At 40.2% G+C, this 23,479-nt stretch overlaps 1 protein-coding gene across 5 annotated transcripts in view; it reads left to right on the forward strand.

Annotated features, from left to right (window-relative positions):
* The window catches only part of LOC106570958 (estrogen-related receptor gamma), a 263,515-nt gene that overhangs the window by 140,756 nt on the left and 99,280 nt on the right, over positions 1–23,479 (forward strand). The window lies entirely within an intron of this gene.

Here is a 23,479-nt window from a genome sequence, read left to right on the forward strand (position 1 = left end):
GCGTGTGCGTGTGCGTGTGCGTGTGTGCGTGTGCGTGTGTGTGTGTGTGAGAGATTGAGTGATGTCTAAGTCTTTGTCTCCATAATTTACCATTCATCCAGTGTGCCACAGTACAGCTCCCACTACTACTATAATCCTTCTGTAGGTTTAGATTACGGTGATAAAGGGTCCGGGCTGCGTTCAGAAGGGAACAACGTTTTAGAATGTTTTAAAATGTTCAGTACATTTCCCCCACATGAATGCTCCCCAGGTCTGTGATGAGGTTAGTCGGAGTACACACAATAGCTGACACTAAGTTGCGTTGACACTTGAATGGGTAGCTAGCTAGTTGTTGTGTACAATGGTTACTGGGCTGGCTGCTGTTTAGTATGTAACCCTCTCACCAGGCTCAAATGTGACTCTCACGATATTACCTTACTTAGAATATCTCAACAGCATGGGATGTTAGGTGAGAAGCACATCTCCAATGAAAATCCCTATTGTAAACTCGCTAGGATGATGACAAACTAGGGGATTCACTTCAGATAGAATGATTAGAGATTTTTGTTATTATATAAGGATATATAATAACCCATGCAATAAATGAAACTGAAACAGTAAATGACTCCACCAACGCAACAGACATAAGGTTAAAGATGTATATTATCACATTTTCAATGTGCCACATCAAAAGAAATACAAATAATAAACCCCAATGATTTTTCACAACCCATGTTCAAATGACTTGCAAGCTTGGTTAACCCCGTTGGCGCGCGTCGGAGCTCCCCCCAAAAAATGACGACGCACATAAAGTCCCGAAGCACCCCACCGTTGTGGTTACTCACGACTCCTAGATATTTCCTCAGCGAAGTATAGCAGTTCCGTGCAGGTGTACTCACAAGATGCACAGCTATCAATGTAGACAGTACTCCTTAGCAGCAACAGATATCCCATGGAAACATGAACTCGTTAATCTTCCACAAGCAATTCTCTTCAGTTCTCGCACGACGCTAGGCTAACATCGAGGCTGTCAAATACCTCCATGACGCTAGGCTAACCTCGAGGCTGTCAAATACCTCCACGACGCTAGGCTAACATCGAGGCTGTCAAATACCTCCACGACGCTAGGCTAACCTCGAGGCTGTCAAATACCTCCACGACGCTAGGCTAACCTCGAGGCTGTCAAATACCTCCACGATGAGACGGTAGCTTCAATCTCTACTAAGTATTTCTTAACAAAATAATAATTACTCTCTTATAACATCAAATCAATATTTCCCTTCAAAACTTGGTAGATATGTTTTTTTTTGTTACTTTTATCGTCTTCTTTTATAGTTTTTCTTTCTCTTTCTCTCCATCCTTTTTTCAACGTCTCTCCCTCGTTCTTCAACGTCTCTTTCCCAGGCCTCCTGTTAACCTGGTCAACTCTCCCATTGGCCTCAGCTTAACAAACTACCTTATTGGTCCAAACTTAAAAGTAAACCAACCTATTTCACTTGTACTTTAAAAAAATATTCCTTCAAAAGAAATGCATCAACGACATAACAATTCAGGAGCAATTCAGTCACCTTAAATCTAATACCAATTAATTATAACAATTAAACTCTATGCTTGGTTTTAACAAGGCTATTACAAGTGGTTGCTTTGTTGTTTTGTGTTGTTTTGTTTCCCTGGTGGCAGTGTGCATCTGAAAACATGTTTGTTGCTTGTTCACCGCTGTAATGTTTTTAAATGCTTTGGTTTGGCTTACGTCTGAAGGTTCATTAAAAATGTCTCTGTGTTGTTTCAGCAGTGATGGTATACTTTGTAATTTAGGGGTTGTTTTAGTGTTTAGTAATTGGCTGTGGGTGTATTTAAAATGTGTTGAATTGTGGTTGTGTTTATCTTATGGTTGGATTGTGGTTGTGTTTATAATGTGATAACGGTTACTGTTTGGGCCTGTTTCCTTTGCTGACTGCTTCAATGAACATGTTAGTGACCATGGAGAAAGAGGAAGGGAGACTGAGAAAGAAGGCGAGAATTCAAAACAGAGAAATAGTGTGTGTATAACAGTAAAAAAAGAGCATAAAGAACGTAGAAAGAGGTACAATGAAAAAGGATATTGGGTTTGTATGGAGAGGTGGAGCAGAGACTGATACAGAAGAGAAACAGATAGACAAGAGGAGGAGGATAGAGGTAGAGAGAGGGGGATAGAGGTAGAGAGAGGGGTAGAGTTGGTGAGAGGGGGATAGAGGTAGAGAGAGGGGGATAGAGGTAGAGAGAGGGGGATAGAGGTAGAGAGAGGAGGATAGAGGTAGAGAGAGGGGGATAGAGGTAGAGAGAGGGGGATAGAGGTAGAGAGAAGGGGATAGAGGTAGAGAGAGGGGTAGAGTTGGTGAGAGGGGATAGAGGTAGAGAGAGGGGGGATAGAGGTAGAGAGAGGGGTAGAGTTGGTGAGAGGGGATAGAGGTAGAGAGAGGGGGATAGAGGTAGAGATAGGGGGATAGAGGTAGAGAGAGGGGGAAAGAGGTAGAGAGAGGGGGAAAGAGGTAGAGAGTTATAGAGGTAGAGAGAGGGGGATAGAGGTAGAGAGGGATACAGGTAGAGAGAGGGGGATAGAGGTAGAGAGAGGGGGATAGAGGTAGAGAGGGATAAAGGTAGAGAGAGGGGATAGAGGTAGAGAGAGGGGGATAGAGGTAGAGAGAGGGGGATAGAGGTAGAGAGGGATAAAGGTAGAGAGAGGGGGATAGAGGATAGAGGTAGAGAGAGGTAGAGAGATGGGATAGAGGTAGAGAGAGAGGAAAGAGGTAGAGAGGTAGAGAGGAAAGCTCTGCCAAGCTCAGGACACTCTGGGTCGGTCAGACAGATGCCTGAATTATTCAACCTGCCACACTATATGAAGAGACAGATCAGGGAGAGAGAGAGAGAGAGAGATGAAGGGAAAGAGGTGAAAGAGGGAGAGATGAAAGACGTGGGTAGATTGAGTATAGAGGTAGAAGTAAAGATATTAATACAGATTTTAACTCAAATGTGTGTGACTGCATGCTTCCAGCATGTTTTTGTGTGTGACAGCGCATGTATGTGTATGTGACTGGGATGGGGGGGGATAGAAAGGGCTTGTCCTCCAGATGTACGGTGTTAGTGCTTGGCAGATTAAATGTAGATGTATGGTGTTAGTGTTTGGCAGATTAAATGTAGATGTATGGTGTTAGTGTTTGGCAGATTAAATGTAGAGGTATGGTGTTAGTGCTTGGCAGATTAAATGTAGAGGTATGGTGTTAGTGCTTGGCAGATTAAATGTAGATGTACAGTGTTAGTGCTTGGCAGATTAAATGTAGATGTACGGTGTTAGTGCTTGGCAGATTAAATGTAGATGTACGGTGTTAGTGTTTGGCAGATTAAATGTAGATGTATGGTGTTAGTGCTTGGCAGATTAAATGTAGATGTACAGTGTTAGTGCTTGGCAGATTAAATGTAGATGTACGGTGTTAGTGCTTGGCAGATTAAATGTAGATGTACGGTGTTAGTGTTTGGCAGATTAAATGTAGATGTATGGTGTTAGTGCTTGGCAGATTAAATGTAGATGTATGGTGTTAGTGTTTGGCAGATTAAATGTAGATGTATGGTGTTAGTGCTTGGCAGATTAAATGTAGATGTATGGTGTTAGTGTTTGGCAGATTAAATGTAGATGTATGGTGTTAGTGCTTGGCAGATTAAATGTAGATGTATGGTGTTAGTGCTTGGCAGATTAAATGTAGATGTATGGTGTTAGTGCTTGGCAGATTAAATGTAGATGTACGGTGTTAGTGCTTGGCAGATTAAATGTAGATGTACGGTGTTAGTGCTTGGCAGATTAAATGTAGATGTATGGTGTTAGTGCTTGGCAGATTAAATGTAGATGTACGGTGTTAGTGCTTGGCAGATTAAATGTAGATGTATGGTGTTAGTGCTTGGCAGATTAAATGTAGATGTACGGTGTTAGTGTTTGGCAGATTAAATGTAGATGTATGGTGTTAGTGCTTGGCAGATTAAATGTAGATGTATGCAGATCATCAGTGGCATCATGAGTCACTGACTTTTAGCTGGATTTACTGCCTGCTGTAAAAATACAGCCAGATGTGACCAGGTAGCCCGCCACGCTACACACACACACACACATCTCCCACACTGATAGGGCCTCAGTGTGTGTGTGTTTGTGTGTATGTGTGTGTGTGTTTGTATTTATATTTTAGTAAACATTTTTTGTATTCTGTGCTTTTACATGGTTTGGGAGTTGATTAGGATTGTGTGTGAGTTCTGAAATCAAGTAATGTACAAAAGAAACATTCTGCAGCGATTACTCACACGTTTACATTTGAAATATCATCCATTTCATGGATCTGATCTTTCTCGTCACTCCACTAATTAACGAAAATGGAAAATATCTTAGTGACTTCATTTCCTGTGTCTTCTTGAGGACTCCTGTAAAGGTGTGTCACTGTCACATGAATGTGTGACTGGTCATGGTACCCATCAGGCCCTTCATTGTCAACTCTGTCTATTTTTAAGAGTGTAAGCGAACCTTTTTGTTTCATGTTAAAACATAGCTCGTGCTGTGTGTGTGTGTGTGTGTGTGTGTGTGTGTGTGTGTGTGTGTGTGTGTGTGAACCTTGCTACTTTCCCTATCCCTTGGGCTTTGAGTTTCAGGCAGAGCCGTGGCCGAACATCATTGCTACCCAGCCCTCCCTAACCACCTCAGGACATTTCTTACAACATGTCTGGCCTGGCATATTCCCTCTGGCGTATTCCCTCTGGCGTATTCCCTCTGGCATATTTAACCTGCCCTATATAATGCCTGGTGTACAGTAGATATTTGGCCTGGGGCCTGTTCAGGAGGCTGCAACAGAACTTTCAGATAAAATGTAGAATGTAGAACAAATATTATTGTGTGTCATGTAGAATAGGAAATCGTGTTTTACATTCAGAATGTTTTACCTGACTGAAAAAAGCCTAGGTGTATGATATTGACTGGGTATTGACTGTGTATTGATTGGATATTGACTGGGTATTGACTGGATATTGACTGGGTATTGACTGGATATTGACTGGGTATTGACTGGATATTGACTGGATATTGACTGGATATTGACTGGGTATTGACTGGATATTGACTGGATATTGACTGGATATTGACTGGATATTGACTGGGTTTTGATTGGATATTGACTGGGTATTGATTGGATATTGACTGGGTATTGACTGGATATTGACTGGGTATTGACTGGATATTGACTGGATATTGACTGGGTTTTGATTGGATATTGACTGGATATTGACTGGATATTGACTGGATATTGACTGGATATTGACTGGATATTGACTGGATATTGACTGGATATTGACTGGATATTGACTGGATATTGACTGGGTTTTGATTGGATATTGACTGGGTATTGACTGGATATTGACTGGATATTGACTGGATATTGACTGGGTATTGACTGGATATTGACTGGGTTTTGATTGGATATTGACTGGATATTGACTGGGTATTGACTGGATATTGACTGGATATTGACTGGGTTTTGACTGGATATTGACTGGATACTGTTTGGTTTAGGCAAAGCCCTTTAAAGGGGGTGTGTTTGTTTGACTGTGGCTCAGGGCTCAGTCTTAGGCCAATTGGACTTAGTCTGGGTCAAACCTGTTAGAGACAATTGGCATGCCGCTGTCACACAGACCCTAAACCAATCACAGACAAGCATGTTACTGGCACATGGAGACGGCCGCTGTGTGTGTGTGTGTGTGTGTGTGTGTGTGTGTGTGTGTGTGTGTGTGTGTGTGTGTGTGTGTGTGTGTGTGTGTGTGTGTGTGTGTGTGTGTGTGTGTGTGTGTGTGTTTCACATGAGAGAGCTGAGACAGACAGACAGACAGACAGACAGACAGACAGACAGACAGACAGACAGACAGACAGACAAGACAGACAGACAGACAGACAGACAGACAGACAGACAGACAGACAGACAGACAGACAGACAGACAGACAGACAGACAGACAGACAGACAGACAGACAGACAGACAGACACGTATACATGCAGTTATGGCACTGGTACACAGGCTAGGGCTGTTGTTCTTACACCAACACACAGAGACAAGCCAGCAGGATGATACACACGCACACTATAGGAAGACACACCCTTAGTAACAGACAGATAAAGGTATGGCATTTAACGGAGGGATAGATAGGTTTAGACGGACGACTGAGAGGGGAGGGTAACAAGGTAAGGAATGAGATACAGAGAGAGACAGATGAGATGAGATAATATGGTGTTTAGATGGAGAGAAACTTTCTCTGGTGGTGTCTCCTTCCTCAGTGTTAGTTCCACAGCCCTTCCACACACCCCCACACACACACACACACACACACCCCCACACACACACACACACACACACACACACACACACACACACACACACACACACACACACACACACACACACACACACACACACACACACACACACACACACACACACACACACACCACTGATTAAGCTTAGTCCCCTCTTGAGGCCACCTTTTATTTATACCATCAAATGGTTGAAAAGGATTATTTGTCATGGGAATGGCTCGTTACTGTAAATTCATCCATCTCTAATAAACTAGATGGCCTTAACACAGATGGGCCGCAAACAGATTTGTGGCTCGGGGTGTGTGTGACTGTGTGTGTGCGTGTGTGTGGGGGGGGCGACAATCGGGATTGGATTGTGGGTTTACGGCGTAGGATTAGCAAAGCAGAATGCTCATCAGGAAAGAACAGAGAGAGAGCTATACATCTCTGTCAGTCTCAACCCTCCTCACCTCTCCTCACCCATCTTCACCCATCCTCACCACTTCTTACCCTCTGTCACCTGTTCTCCTGTCATCTTCACCGTCGCCTCACCACACGTCTTGTCACATCCGAGTCCCCCCATTCTACCTCACCTCTCCTCATACATCTTTACCCCCCTTCACCTATTGGAAAAAGGGTGGACTCTTGTTTTTTTAACTGTAGTGTGTGTTACTCTTTAAGAAAAAGCTGATGGGACGTTGTTTTCACTGCATATCATTTAGAAGTTTTTACTTTTCAGGCTTAGAAGAAGTGACTGACTGCTAAATGCTACCTCCCGTTCGTAGGAACTGGTAACATAACTAGCCTTTCTGAAATCTGTGGTGGTAGTCCAAGTCATTTTTTAACTGCAATGTAGTTTATTGGTGACGATGACATGAACATGTATTGAGACTGACATCAGTGGAGGCTCCTCAGAGGAGGAAGGGGAGGACCATCCTCCTCAGTGAATGTCATTTAAAAAAAATTGTGAAACATTAAAGCACCATGGTGAACCCAGAGGAGAGCTAGCTTCTGTCCTCCTCTGGGTACATTGACTTCAGTACAAAACCTAGGAGGCTCATGTATTTCACACCATGTTGAGGTTAACATGCTTGTATGGATGTCAACCCGAACATATGTTCATGTCATTGTTACGAATCAACTGCATTACAGCTAAAAATGACTTTGACTACCATCAACGATTTCTGTATGCTAGCTATGCTAACCAGCTTATACAAACAGGAGTTAGCATTTAGCAGTCACTTCTAAACCAGAAAAGGGACAACTTCTACATGTTATGCAGCGAAAACAGCTAAATATATCCAATTCGGATATACTTCTTCAGGATTGGTGTCCCTTCCACAGGAGGGTTGAGCTAACGTAGGCTAATGCGATTAGCATGAGGTTGTAAGTAGCAAGAACATTTCCCAGGACATAGACATCTCTGATATTGGCAGAAAGCTTAAATTCTTGTTAATCTAACTGCACTGTCCAATTTACAGTAGCTATTACAGTGAAAGAATACTATGCTATTGTTTGTGGAGAGTGCACAATTTTGAACATGAAAAGTTATTAATAAACAAATTAGGCACATTTGGGCAGTCTTGATACAAATGTTTTAACAGAAATGCAATGGGTCAATGGATGAATCTAAAACTTTGCACATACACTGATGCCATCTAGTGGCCAAAATCTAAATTGTACCAGGGTTGTAATAATACATTATGGCCTTTCTTTTGCATTTCAAAGATGATGGTACCAAAAAATATAAAAGAACAGTTGGTTTTTTCTTTATATTATCTTTTACCAGATCTATTGTGTTATATTCTACTACATTCCTTTCAAATTTCCATAAACGTCAAAGTATTTCCTTTCAAACGGTACCAAGAATATTCATATCCTTGCATCAGGGCCTGATCTACAGTCAGTTAGATTTGGGTATGTCATTTTAGGAGAAAACTGAAAAAAAAGGGGCTAATCCTTAAGAGGATTTCTTAAGTAACCACATTATGGGCCTGTTACAATGATAATAATAATATACACAAATCATGACGGATTTGAAGAGTGTCCACTTTCTTAGATCAAATTTGTTGAATGTGCGCCAATCTGGTCAATGGAAAGTCTGCATTTCCAGAGTCCTTTACTCCGTCTATGGGATCTTTCCCCTACACGTTGACTCCTTTACTCCGTCTATGGGATCTTTCCCCTACGCGTTGACTCCTTTACTCCGTCTATGGGATCTTTCCCCTACGCGTTGACTCCTTTACTCCGTCTATGGGATCTTTCCCCTACGCGTTGACTCCTTTACTCCGTCTATGGGATCTTTCCCCTGCGCGTTGACTCCTTTACTCCGTCTATGGGATCTTTCCCCTACACGTTTCCATTGACTCCTTTACTCCGTCTATGGGATCTTTCCCCTACACGTTTCCATTGACTCCTTTACTCCATCTATGGGATCTTTCCCCTGCGCGTTGACTCCTTTACTCCGTCTATGGGATCTTTCCCCTACGCGTTTCCATTGACTCCTTTACTCCGTCTATGGGATCTTTCCCCTGCGCGTTGACTCCTTTACTCCGTCTATGGGATCTTTCCCCTGCGCGTTGACTCCTTTACTCCGTCTATGGGATCTTTCCCCTACACGTTTCCATTGACTCCTTTACTCCGTCTATGGGATCTTTCCCCTACACGTTTCCATTGACTCCTTTACTCCGTCTATGGGATCTTTCCCCTACGCGTTGACTCCTTTACTCCGTCTATGGGATCTTTCCCCTACGCGTTGACTCCTTTACTCCGTCTATGGGATCTTTCCCCTACGCGTTGACTCCTTTACTCCGTCTATGGGATCTTTCCCCTACGCGTTGACTCCTTTACTCCGTCTATGGGATCTTTCCCCTGCGCGTTGACTCCTTTACTCCGTCTATGGAATCTTTCCCCTGCGCGTTGACTCCTTTACTCCGTCTATGGGATCTTTCCCATAAGCGTTGACTCCTTTACTCCGTCTATGGGATCTTTCCCCTACGCGTTGACTCCTTTACTCCGTCTATGGGATCTTTCCCCTACGCGTTGACTCCTTTACTCCGTCTATGGGATCTTTCCCCTACGCTGTTGACTCCTTTACTCCGTCTATGGGATCTTTCCCCTACGCGTTGACTCCTTTACTCCATCTATGGGATCTTTCCCCTACGCGTTGACTCCTTTACTCCGTCTATGGGATCTTTCCCCTACGCGTTGACTCCTTTACTCCGTCTATGGGATCTTTCCCCTACGCGTTGACTCCTTTACTCCGTCTATGGGATCTTTCCCCACGCGTTGACTCCTTTACTCCGTCTATGGGATCTTTCCACCATGCGTTGACTCCTTTACTCCGTCTATGGGATCTTTCCCCTTCGCGTTGACTCCTTTACTCCGTCTATGGGATCTTTCCCCTACGCGTTGACTCCTTTACTCCGTCTATGGGATCTTTCCCCTACGCGTTGACTCCTTTACTCCATCTATGGGATCTTTCCCATTCGCGTTGACTCCTTTACTCCATCTATGGGATCTTTCCCCTACGCGTTGACTCCTTTACTCCGTCTATGGGATCTTTCCCCTGCGCGTTGACTCCTTTACTCCGTCTATGGGATCTTTCCCCCACGCGTTGACTCCTTTACTCCGTCTATGGGATCTTTCCCCTACGCGTTGACTCCTTTACTCCATCTATGGGATCTTTCCCCTACGCGTTGACTCCTTTACTCCGTCTATGGGATCTTTCCACCATGTGTTGACTCCTTTACTCCGTCTATGGGATCTTTCCCCTACACGTTTCCATTGACTCCTTTACTCCGTCTATGGGATCTTTCCACCATGTGTTGACTCCTTTACTCCGTCTATGGGATCTTTCCCCTACACGTTGACTCCTTTACTCCGTCTATGGGATCTTTCCCCTGCGCGTTGACTCCTTTACTCTGTCTATGGGATCTTTCCCCTACGCGTTGACTCCTTTACTCCGTCTATGGGATCTTTCCACCATGTGTTGACTCCTTTACTCCGTCTATGGGATCTTTCCCCTACACGTTGACTCCTTTACTCCGTCTATGGGATCTTTCCCCTGCGCGTTGACTCCTTTACTCCGTCTATGGGATCTTTCCCCTACACGTTGACTCCTTTACTCCGTCTATGGGATCTTTCCCCTGCGCGTTGACTCCTTTACTCCGTCTATGGGATCTTTCCCCTACGCGTTGACTCCTTTACTCCGTCTATGGGATCTTTCCCCTACGCGTTGACTCCTTTACTCCGTCTATGGGATCTTTCCCCTACGCGTTGACTCCTTTACTCCGTCTATGGGATCTTTCCCCTACGCGTTGACTCCTTTACTCCATCTATGGGATCTTTCCCCTGCGCGTTGACTCCTTTACTCTGTCTATGGGATCTTTCCCCTACGCGTTGACTCCTTTACTCCGTCTATGGGATCTTTCCCCTACGCGTTGACTCCTTTACTCCGTCTATGGGATCTTTCCCCTACGCGTTGACTCCTTTACTCCATCTATGGGATCTTTCCCCTACGCGTTGACTCCTTTACTCCATCTATGGGATCTTTCCCCTACGCGTTGACTCCTTTACTCTGTCTATGGGATCTTTCCCCTACGCGTTGACTCCTTTACTCCGTCTATGGGATCTTTCCCCTGCGCGTTGACTCCTTTACTCCGTCTATGGGATCTTTCCCCTACGCGTTGACTCCTTTACTCCGTCTATGGGATCTTTCCCCTACGCGTTGACTCCTTTACTCCATCTATGGGATCTTTCCCCTGCGCGTTGACTCCTTTACTCCGTCTATGGGATCTTTCCCCTGCGCGTTGACTCCTTTACTCCGTCTATGGGATCTTTCCCCTACGCGTTGACTCCTTTACTCCATCTATGGGATCTTTCCCCTACACGTTGACTCCTTTACTCCGTTTATGGGATCTTTCCCCTACACGTTTCCATTGACTCCTTTACTCCGTCTATGGGATCTTTCCACCATGTGTTTCCATTGCAATTCCATTGTTTGGGTCGTGTTCCATTGACCTCTTTACCGCCTCTATACTCTGCTGTGTGGGATAAATGTATTTAGTATAACAATGGCAAATGTGTAGTTATGGACAGTCACATTCACATAAACACACATACCACGGACAGTGAGAAATACATGCATTTATGAAGACAGATAGTGTAAAAGAAAGAGAGAGAAGGAGAAATTGAGAGAGGTAGGAAGTGGAAGGGATAGAGTAAAGGTAGACAGACAGACAGACAGACAGACAGACAGACAGACAGACAGACAGACAGACAGACAGACAGACAGACAGACAGACAGACAGACAGACAGACAGACAGACAGACAGACAGACAGACAGACAGACAGACAGACAGACAGACAGAGTGGGCATTACAGGGTAAACCTGATTATGGTGGAATGTGAATTAGATTTGGTAGCAGATGGTGGCGTTAAGGGTGTAAGATGCTTTGCAAGCGTAGCGAGGGGAAGGGGGAGGGGAAGGGGGAGGGAGGGAGGGAGACGGGGGCTAGCGGGAGCAGCTTGCACCGTTTCCTCTCTTCTTGATAGACGGGTATAAATCACGACAATCCTGTCCTGACAGCCAATTTCCCCAATCTGATCTGGTTAAAGAGGCTGCCGGCCTGGGCCCGCTCCGCTCTACTTCTCACCCCAAACAACCGCCCCACCGCCCCGCCGCCCTGCCGCCCCAACGCCCTGCTGCCCCAACGCCCCACCCCGCCGCCCCGTCGCCCCATTGCCCCACCGCCCCAACTCCACACCGCTCCAACAACCCAACGACAGACATAACCAAAGCCATCTTACTGCCTGCACTCTCACCTTTCCCTCCCCCCTCTCTTTTCTACCCCTCTCTTCTCTACCCCTCTGTCCCTCTCCCTCCATCCTATCCTCCTATTTCACTTCTCATAACCCTGTCATATTTCTGAGAGTAAAATCCTCTTTTATCATTTGTTTAATAAGATGTGTTTTTTAATCCGGACAAGTTTTTTCAGCAATTTCATTTGATCCCACGTCTGGTTCATCCTTATTTGAGCGTGTGTGTGTGTGTGTGTGTTAAACAGATGAACGCTTTCGCTCTGACAGCATGTAGTTCAGGTCATGTAGTTTAGGAGTATTGCTGCTTATTGAAAAACAGCCAAGCTTATTTACCCTGAACCCATCCCGGCACGACAGTGTGTGTCAGCCAGGGTGTGTGTGTCAGCCACAGTGTGCGTGTCAGCGAGGGTGTGTGTGCGTGTCAGTGAATGTTTTGAGGGGTCTCTGCACCCCTAACGCTCCCAGATAACACTGCTTATCCACTCACACACCAGACCAAGTCTACAAGCAAAGCAATTTTCATTGAGTGTTTCAATAAAGGAAAATGTTGTTTTCTATACAGACAGAACTGAGAGAATAGTGATCAATCATTCTTTTGTCCTTTATTTTTCATTGTTGAGTTTCATATTGTCTTGTATGGTGTTGTGTTGAGTGGGTAAGGGCTGCTCTTACAGCTCTGGTCTCTCTCTCTTCAACCTCATAGTTTCACTTCGGGATTTGACTTCATTGGATGAAAGTTGATTTTTGAGCGATTAATTCTTCGTGGTTACAGGGTTAAAACAGAACACACACACAGATACACACACACACACACACAGATACACACAGACACACACAGACAGAGCCATATATTTTGAGGATCGGCCCACCTTGACAGGCCTGTCTTCAGTGAACAAGACCATGCTTCTCTCATATCTGGTCCCATTACACACACACACACACACACACACACACACACACACACACACACACACACACACACACACACACACACACACACACACACACACACACACCTGTTCAACAACATCACCTCAGCTGAAATAACTACACCACATCTATCATTCACATTGACATTTGTGTTGTAGTAGGTATATTAATTATAGGAATGTGATACCAAAATAATTGATATATTTATTGATATTTGTTACAGATAAATCATAATAATTTCATATTATGTATTTTCAGAACTAACAATGATTCCAGGAGTGTTATTTGGTTAGAAATCAAATACAATTTCATTTCTTATGAAAACTGGATGTAGTGGAAGTGAAATAGCTAGGAAGGGACAGAATGCATTTATATAAATAACATAATGGTAAATCAATAGTGTTATATAAATGGCCACAGCTGGAGTTGTACCCTGGTGGTAATCCTTGTTTGATCTAAAACAGGTTAGGAACCACAGGCCTCCGACATGTGTCACAATCATTACCGTCCCCTCTGCTAGCCTGTCCTACCTAGCGCTTTAACAGTATAGGTCGCATTTATTTCTGTCCCCTCTGTTAGCTTGTCTAGTGTAGCGTGAGCCTCGAAGAGACGGCTTTACGGCCGTGCGGCCCATTGGCCAAATGTGTTTTTGCCATTATCACATTGATTGCATGTAATCAGTGGGTTTATTCTGCAGCCGATAGAGTGAATGACTACTTTCCCAGCCTGTAATGTTATAACAATTGATCTTCCTGCCTTGCCGGGAGACGATTTACATCCGCTGGCTCTCCTTTTATTATGTATTAATCCTCCTCCGACAGAAACAACTGTAATCATCCACCCACCAGTATACACACACACACATACGCACATCCACACGCACGCAGGCACACATACACGTACACAAACACACACACACACAAACACACCAGGCCCAGCGAGGAACCAGAGGCCATTTACACATAATTCACCAGAACAGGAAGCCAGTGTTTCTTACCCATAATTCTTCAGAAGAGCAAACTTCTCCCTTCAATTGATGTTCAGAGCTAACAAACTGACTGTGGTTCAGTGCAGCTAAAGAAACAGCAGAATCAGGATGGTAGCGGAAAGAAGGAGAAAAAAGTAATTGAGTATTGTGATGACATCATCCTATTCATGTAACTATAAAAATGTAAATGCGTTGCCTGTGTTTATTTCCCAGCGTTGGCCCTATCAAGATAGATTTTTTTGCTTATTGGACTTTGTTATCTGTGTGGAGAGGAGACACAATGCATGGCTCTGATGAAATTATTTCTACCTATAGAAATATGGAACAAGATTAAGACAAAAGGAGAGAGAAAAACGAAAACAGTGGGGAAAAATATAGAGAAAGAAACAAGCAGAGGAGAGGAGAGACGTGTAAACAGAGATAGAGAGTGGTAGGTGTATTGTGGCCCCCCTCGGTGACTCCCTCTTATGCGATGATTGCATGTTTGTCCTAGCAGCTGTCAGAACAGTGAATCAGTGGTCCTGTTCTAATGACACCTTGTCATGGCAGAGTGGTCCACCAACATCACCACACACACACACACACACCACTACTGGTCTCCTGTTGATTTCACCACGCCTCGCTTCAGCAAGCCCAGAAAAAAGACAGAGATGAAGAGAAAATGACAGAGAGAGCAGAGGAAAAAAGGAGGGTATGAAAGTGGGTAATCTGTTTGTTTTGTGTACCCCTCGGAGGGGTAACCTTTAGTAAAAGGCAGGTAGACGGAGGTGTTGAATATATGATGTCGAAGTGAGAAACGGCGTCTTTTTGTCTATTGATGGAGATTGTTGGTGCTTTATATCTGACGTGTGTTAAACTGAGACGCGTCAGGCTGAGTATCAGGGGGCTGGTTAGACCTTTGTTGTTGCACGGAGATATGAAAGTGTTTTGATATGCTGATGATTAGATATCTATTTATCGGTGATTTTAACACAGCGGCCTTCTGGCTTTGAACTGAGCTGAACACAGAGGGAGGTTTCACCCTACCAAATAAAGAGAAAAAAATCGAATAATATTTTGACCTGTCACTCAAATATAAAATCTATATTTTTTTATCAGTATTTATTTGTTGTTTGCTTAGCTTCCTGATAGTTTCTTTATCTCTCTATTTCAATGTCCCTTTTTCTCTCTTGTTCACTCTCCTTTCTCTCGCTCTGTTGCTCTCCTCTCTTCCGCCAAAACATCATCGTCACGGACAGCAAGTCGTTCATTTGTCTCCAACGCTGTGATTAATGTGTCCATCTAACAGCACCTTGCACGCACACGCACACACACGGCACACATGCACACACACGCACACACATGGCACGCATGCACACACACGCACACACACGGCACACATGCACACACACGCACACACAATACCTGGCACCCAGATAATAACAGACTTGAACATGTGCTGCTGATACATTTGCCTCAGATCAATTTGTTTAATGATCATGTCTCTAATATGACTGGTCTTTAATATGACTAGTCTTTAATATGACTGTCTCTAATATGACTGGTCTTTAATATGACGAGTCTTTAATATGACTGGTCTTTAATATGACTGTCTCTAATATGACTAGTCTTTAATATGACTGTCTCTAATATAACTGTCTTTAATATGACTGGTCTTTAATATGACTGGTCTTTAATATGACTGGTCTTTAATATGACTAGTCTTTAATATGACTGGTCTTTAATATGACTAGTCTTTAATATGACTGGTCTTTAATATGACTCTTTAATATGACTAGTCTTTAATATGACTGGTCTTTAATATGACTCTTTAATATGACTGGTCTTTAATATGACTGGTCTTTAATATGACTGGTCTTTAATATGACTGTCTCTAATATGACTGGTCTTTAATATGACTAGTCTTTAATATGACTGGTCTTTAATATGACTAGTCTTTAATATGACTGGTCTTTAATATGACTGTCTCTAATATGACTGGTCTTTAATATGACTAGTCTTTAATATGACTGGTCTTTAATATGACTGTCTCTAATATGACTAGTCTTCAATATGACTGTCTCTAATATGACTGGTTTTTAATATGACTGTCTCTAACATGACTAGACTTTAATATAACTGTGTCTAATATGACTGGTCTTTAATATGACTGTCTCTAATATGACTGTCTCTAATATGACTAGCCTTTAATATGACTGTCTCTAATATAACTGGTCTTTAATATGACTGGTCTATAATATGACTAGTCTTTAATATGACTGGTCTTTAATATGACTGGTCTTTAATATGACTCTTTAATATGACTGGTCTTTAATATGACTGTCTCTAATATGACTGGTCTTTAAAATGACTAGTCTTTAAAATGACTAGTCTTTAATATGACTGGTCTTTAATATGACTGTCTCTAATATGACTGGTCTTTAATATGACTGTCTCTAATATGACTGTCAATAATATGACTAGTCTTTAAAATGACTAGTCTTTAATATGACTAGTCTTTAATATGACTAGTCTTTAATATGACTGGTCTTTAATATGACTGTCTCTAATATGACTGGTCTTTAATATGACTAGTCTTTAATATGACTGGTCTTTAATATGACTGTCTCTAATATGACTAGTCTTCAATATGACTGTGTCTAATATGACTGGTTTTTAATATGACTGTCTCTAACATGACTAGACTTTAATATAACTGTCTCTAATATGACTGTCTCTAATATGACTGGTATTTAATATGACTGTCTCTAATATGACTGTCTCTAATATACTAGTCTTTAATATGACTGTCTCTAATATGACTAGTCTTTAATATGACTGTCTCTAATATGACTAGTCTTTAATATGAATGTCTCTAATATGATTGGTCTTTAATATGACTGACTCTAATATGACTGGTTTTTAAATTGACTGTCTCTAATATGACTAGTCTTTAATATAACTTTCTCTAATATGACTGTCTCTAAAATGACTGTCTCTAATATGACAAGTCTTTAATATGACTGTCTCTAATATGACTGGTCTTTAATATGACTGTCTCTAATATGACTGGTCTATAATATGACTAGTCTTTAATATGACTGGTCTTTAATATGACTCTTTAATATGACTGGTCTTTAATATGACTGTCGCTAATATGACTGGTCTTTAAAATGACTAGTCTTTAATATGACTGGTCTTTAATATGACTGTCTCTAATATGACTGATCTTTAATATGACTGTCTCTAATATGACTGTCTCTAATATGACTGGTCTTTAATATGACTGTCTCTAATATGACTAGTCTTTAATATGACTGTCTCTAATATGACTGGTCTTTAATATAACTGTCTCTAATATGACTAGTCTTAATATGACTGTCTCTAATATGACTGGTCTTTAATATGACAGTCTCTAATATGACTGGTTTATAATATGACTGTCTCTAATATGAATAGTCTTTAATATGACTGTCTCTAATATGACTGTCTCTAATATGACTGGTCTTTAATATGACTGTCTTTAATATGACTGTCTCTAATATGACTATTCTTTAATATGACTGTGTCTAATATGACTGGTCTTTAATACTGGTCGTTAATATGACTGTCGCTAATATGACTAGTCTTTAAAATGACTAGTCTTTAATATGACTGGTCTTTAATATGACTGTCTCTAATATGACTGGTCTTTAATATGACTGTCTCTAATATGACTGTCAATAATATGACTAGTCTTTAAAATGACTGTCTCTAATATGACTGTCTCTAATATGACTGATCTTTAATATGACTGTCTCTAATATGACTGTCTCTAATATGACTGGTCTTTAATATGACTGTCTCTAATATGACTAGTCTTTAATATGCCTGTCTCTAATATGACTGGTCTTTAATATAACTGTCTCTAATATGACTAGTCTTAATATGACTGTCTCTAATATGACTGGTCTTTAATATGACAGTCTCTAATATGACTGGTTTATAATATGACTGTCTCTAATATGAATAGTCTTTAATAAGACTGTCTCTAATATGACTGGTCTTTAATATGACTGTCTTTAATATGACTGTCTCTAATATGACTATTCTTTAATATGACTGTGTCTAATATGACTGGTCTTTAATATGACTGTCTCTAACATGACTAGTCTTTAATATGACTGTCTCTAATATGACTGGTTTTTAATATGACTGTCTCTAATATGACTGGTCTTTAATATGACTGTCTCTAAAATGACTAGTCTCTAATATGACTGTCTCTAATATGACTGTCTCTAATATGACGAGTCTTTAATATGACTGTTTCTAATATGACTGGTCTTTAATATGACTGTCTCTAATATGACTGGTCTTTAATATGACTGTCTCTAATATGACTAGTCTTTAATATGACTGTCTCTAATATGACTGTCAATAATATGACTATTCTTTAATATGACTGTCTCTAATATGACTGTCTCCAATATGACTGGTCTTTAATATGACTGTCTTTAATATGACTGTCTCTAATATGACTGTCTCTAATATGACTGTTTCTAATATGACTGGTCTTTAATATGATTGTCTCTAATATGACTTGTCTTTAATATGACTGTCTCTAATATGACTTGTCTTTAATATGACTGTCTCTAATATGACTGGTCTTTAATATGACTGTCTTTAATATGACTGTCTCTAATATGACTGTCTCTAATATGACTTGTCTTTAATATGACTGTCTCTAATATGACTGGTCTTTAATATGACTGTCTTTAATATGACTGTCTCTAATATGACTGTCTCTAATATGACTGTTTCTAATATGACTGGTCTTTAATATGATTGTCTCTAATATGACTTGTCTTTAATATGACTGTCTCTAATATGACTTGTCTTTAATATGACTGTCTCTAATATGACTGGTCTTTAATATGACTGTCTTTAATATGACTGTCTCTAATATGACTGTCTCTAATATGACTTGTCTTTAATATGACTGTCTCTAATATGACTGGTCTTTAATATGACTGTCTTTAATATGACTGTCTCTAATATGACTGTCTCTAATATGACTGTTTCTAATATGACTGGTCTTTAATATGATTGTCTCTAATATGACTAGTCTTTAATATGACTGTCTCTAATATGACTGTCTCTAATATGACTGGTCTTTAATATGACTGTCTTTAATATGACTGTCTCTAATATGACTATTCTTTAATATGACTGTGTCTAATATGACTGGTCTTTAATATGACTCTTTAATATGACTGGTCTTTAATATGACTGTCGCTAATATGACTGGTCTTTAAAATGACTAGTCTTTAATATGACTGGTCTTTAATATGACTGTCTCTAATATGACTGGTCTTTAATATGACTGTCTCTAATATGACTGTCAATAATATGACTAGTCTTTAAAATGACTGTCTCTAATATGACTGTCTCTAATATGACTGATCTTTAATATGACTGTCTCTAATATGACTGTCTCTAATATGACTGGTCTTTAATATGACTGTCTCTAATATGACTAGTCTTTAATATGACTGTCTCTAATATGACTGGTCTTTAATATAACTGTCTCTAATATGACTAGTCTTAATATGACTGTCTCTAATATGACTGGTCTTTAATATGACAGTCTCTAATATGACTGGTTTATAATATGACTGTCTCTAATATGAATAGTCTTTAATATGACTGTCTCTAGAATGACTGTCTCTAATATGACTGGTCTTTAATATGACTGTCTTTAATATGACTGTCTCTAATATGACTATTCTTTAATATGACTGTGTCTAATATGACTGGTCTTTAATATGACTGTCTCTAACATGACTAGTCTTTAATATGACTGTCTCTAATATGACTGGTTTTTAATATGACTGTCTCTAATATGACTGGTCTTTAATATGACTGTCTCTAAAATGACTAGTCTCTAATATGACTGTCTCTAATATGACTGTCTCTAATATGACGAGTCTTTAATATGACTGTTTCTAATATGACTGGTCTTTAATATGATTGTCTCTAATATGACTTGTCTTTAATATGACTGTCTCTAATATGACTGGTCTTTAATATGACTGTCTCTAATATGACTAGTCTTTAATATGACTGTCTCTAATATGACTGTCAATAATATGACTATTCTTTAATATGACTGTCTCTAATATGACTGTCTCTAATATGACTGGTCTTTAATATGACTGTCTTTAATATGACTGTTTCTAATATGACTGTCTCTAATATGACTGTTTCTAATATGACTGGTCTTTAATATGATTGTCTCTAATATGACTTGTCTTTAATATGACTGTCTCTAATATGACTTGTCTTTAATATGACTGTCTCTAATATGACTGGTCTTTAATATGACTGTCTCTAATATGACTGGCCTTTAATATGACTGTCTATAATATGACTGTCTCTAATATGACTGGTCTTTAATATGACTGGTCTCTAATATGACTGGTCTTTAATATGACTGTCTCTAATATACTAGTCTTTAATATGACTGTCTCTAATATGACTAGTCTTTAATATGACTGTCTCTAATATGACTGTCTCTAATACGACTAGTCTCTAATATGAATGTCTCTAATATGACTAGTCTTTAATATGACTGTCTCTAATATGACTCTAATATGGCTAGTCTCTAATATGACTGTGTCTAATATGATTGTTTCTAATATGACTGTCTCTAATATGTCCGTCTCTAATAGGACTAGTCTTTAATATGACTGTCTCTAATAGGACTAGTCTTTAATATGACTGTCTCTAATATGACTGTCTGTAATATGACAAGCCTTTAATATGACTGTCTCTAATATGACTGTCTCTAATATGACTAGTCTAAAATATGACTGTCTCTAATATGACTAGTCTTTAATATGACTAGTCTCTGATATGACTGGCTTTTTACATGACTGCCATCTAATAAGACTAGTCTTTAATATGACTGTCTCTAATATGACTGTGTCTAATATGACTGTCTCTAATATGACTAGTCTCTAATATGACTGTTTCTAATATGACTAGTCTTTAATATGACTGTCTCTAATATGACTGTCTCTAATATGACTAGTCTCTAATATGACTGTTTCTAATATGACTAGTCTTTAATATGACTGTCTCTAATATGACTGTCTCTAATATGACGAGTCTTTAATATGACTGTCTCTAATATGACTAGTCTTTAATATGACTGTCTCTAATATGACGAGTCTTTAATATGACTGTCTCTAATATGACTAGTCTTTAATATGACTGTCTCTAGTATGACTGTCTCTAATATGACGAGTCTTTAATATGACTGTCTCTCATATGACTGTCTCTAATATGACTAGTCTAAAATATGACTGTCTCTAATATGACTAGTCTTTAATATGTCTGTGTCTGATATGACTGGCTTCTAATTTGACTGTCTCTAATTTGACTGTCTCTAATATGACTGTCTCTAATATGACTGCCTTCTATTATGACTGCCTTTTAACTTAACTGCCTTCTAATATGACTGCCTTCTAATATGAATTCCTTCTAATATGACTGCCATCTAACATGACAGCTTCTAGTATGACTGCTTTCTAATATGACTGCCATCTATTATGACTGCCATCTATTATGACTGCCTTCTAACATGACTGCCTTCTAACATGACTGCTATCTATTATGACTGCCTTCTAACATGACTGCCATCTTTTATGACTGCGATCTATTTTGACTGCCTTCTAACATGACTGCCTTCTAATATGACTGCTATCTATTATGACTGCCTTCTAACATCACTGCCTTCTAATATGACTGCCATCTATTATGACTGCCTTCTAACATGACTGCCTTCTAACATGACTGCCATCTAATATGACTGCCATCTATTATGACTGCCTTCTAACATGACTGCCTTCTAATATGACTGCCATCTAGCATGACTGCCTTCTAACATGACTGCCATCTAATATGACTGCCATCTGATATGACTGACTTGTAAAATTACTGCTTTCTAATATGACTGCCATCTAATATGACTGCCATCTAATATGAATTCCTTCTAATATGACTGCCTTCTAACATGACAGCTTCTAATATGACTGCCTTCTAACATGACTGCCTTCTAACATGACTGCCTTCTGATATGACTGCCATCTATTTTGACTGCCTTCTAACATGACTGCCATCTAGTATGACTGCCATCTGACATGACTGGCTTCTAACATGACTGCCTTCTAATATGACTGCCATCTATAATGACTGCCTTCTAACATGACTGCCTTCTAATATGACTGCCATCTATAATGACTGCCTTCTAACATGACTGCCTTCTAATATGTCTGCCTTCTAATATGACTGCCATCTATTATGACTGCCTTCTAATATGACTGCCATCTAATATGACTGCCATCTATTATGACTGCCATCTAATATGACTGGCTTCTAATATGACTCCCTCTAATATGACTGCCATCTATTAAGACTGCAATCTCTCTGTGCTCATGAAGATGGAAAATTAAGAATTACACAGATGTCTGCCCCTTCACACTTGGCAACATAAAGAGACAGGCACGTTGAGTGTTTTTTAATTTACTGCAGTGGGCTAAATCAGGGTCACACAGTGTTTCTTGGTAGACTTAAACACATCTATTTTGAAACAAAAGTATACACACATGGCTATGGGTTTAAAAAAGAAGACACCTGTACCATGTCAGATATAGAGTTGAAATGTATTACATTTCCATCCCAATATTACACTTTATATACATTACAGAAGACTGAAATATAGCAAAACCATGTATTTTATTTATGAAAAATATGAATAACATTCCACCCACTAGGTCATTTAACTGCAGGAACAGACTACGTACTATAGTATAGAGCAGGGTCAACCTTCACCTCTCTATCTCTATCTCTATCTCTATCTCTCTCTCTCTCTCGTCTCTCTCTCTCTCTCTCTCTGTCTCTCTCTCTCTCTGTCTCTCTCTCTCTCTCTGTCTCTCTCTCTCTCTGTCTCTCTCTCTCTCTCTCTCTCTCTCTCTCTCTCTCTCTGTGATTTCTTAATCTCCTCTCTCACTCAGTACTACACATGTCCTTTTATTTCCTGACAGTTATTGTTCCCATTAATACGCAGCAACTAAATCTGAGCTCTTCTCACTCTTAAACCCTCCTCTTAATGGCCCTCCTAGGGATTGGGGCTGCCTTGCGTTCCTGAAAACAGATACAATAATTCCCTCTCAAATGGTCTCTTCTCTGTCAAAAAGGCTTTCCTTTCTTCTAAAATATAGACCCGAGAATCCCATCCCTCTCGCAGGTAATGGGAATTTTATTGCGTCTAATTTTAGATTAAAGTGGGGCTTGGAATAAAAGCCACCATCTGACAATTGAGTTTATACATAGTTGTGAATATTACAGCCTGTTGTAGACCTGAGGAGAGAGAGAGAGGGAAGAGA

Source organism: Salmo salar, chromosome ssa01, assembly GCF_905237065.1.
Source record: "Salmo salar chromosome ssa01, Ssal_v3.1, whole genome shotgun sequence".
Classification (NCBI taxonomy): Eukaryota; Metazoa; Chordata; class Actinopteri; order Salmoniformes; family Salmonidae; genus Salmo; species Salmo salar.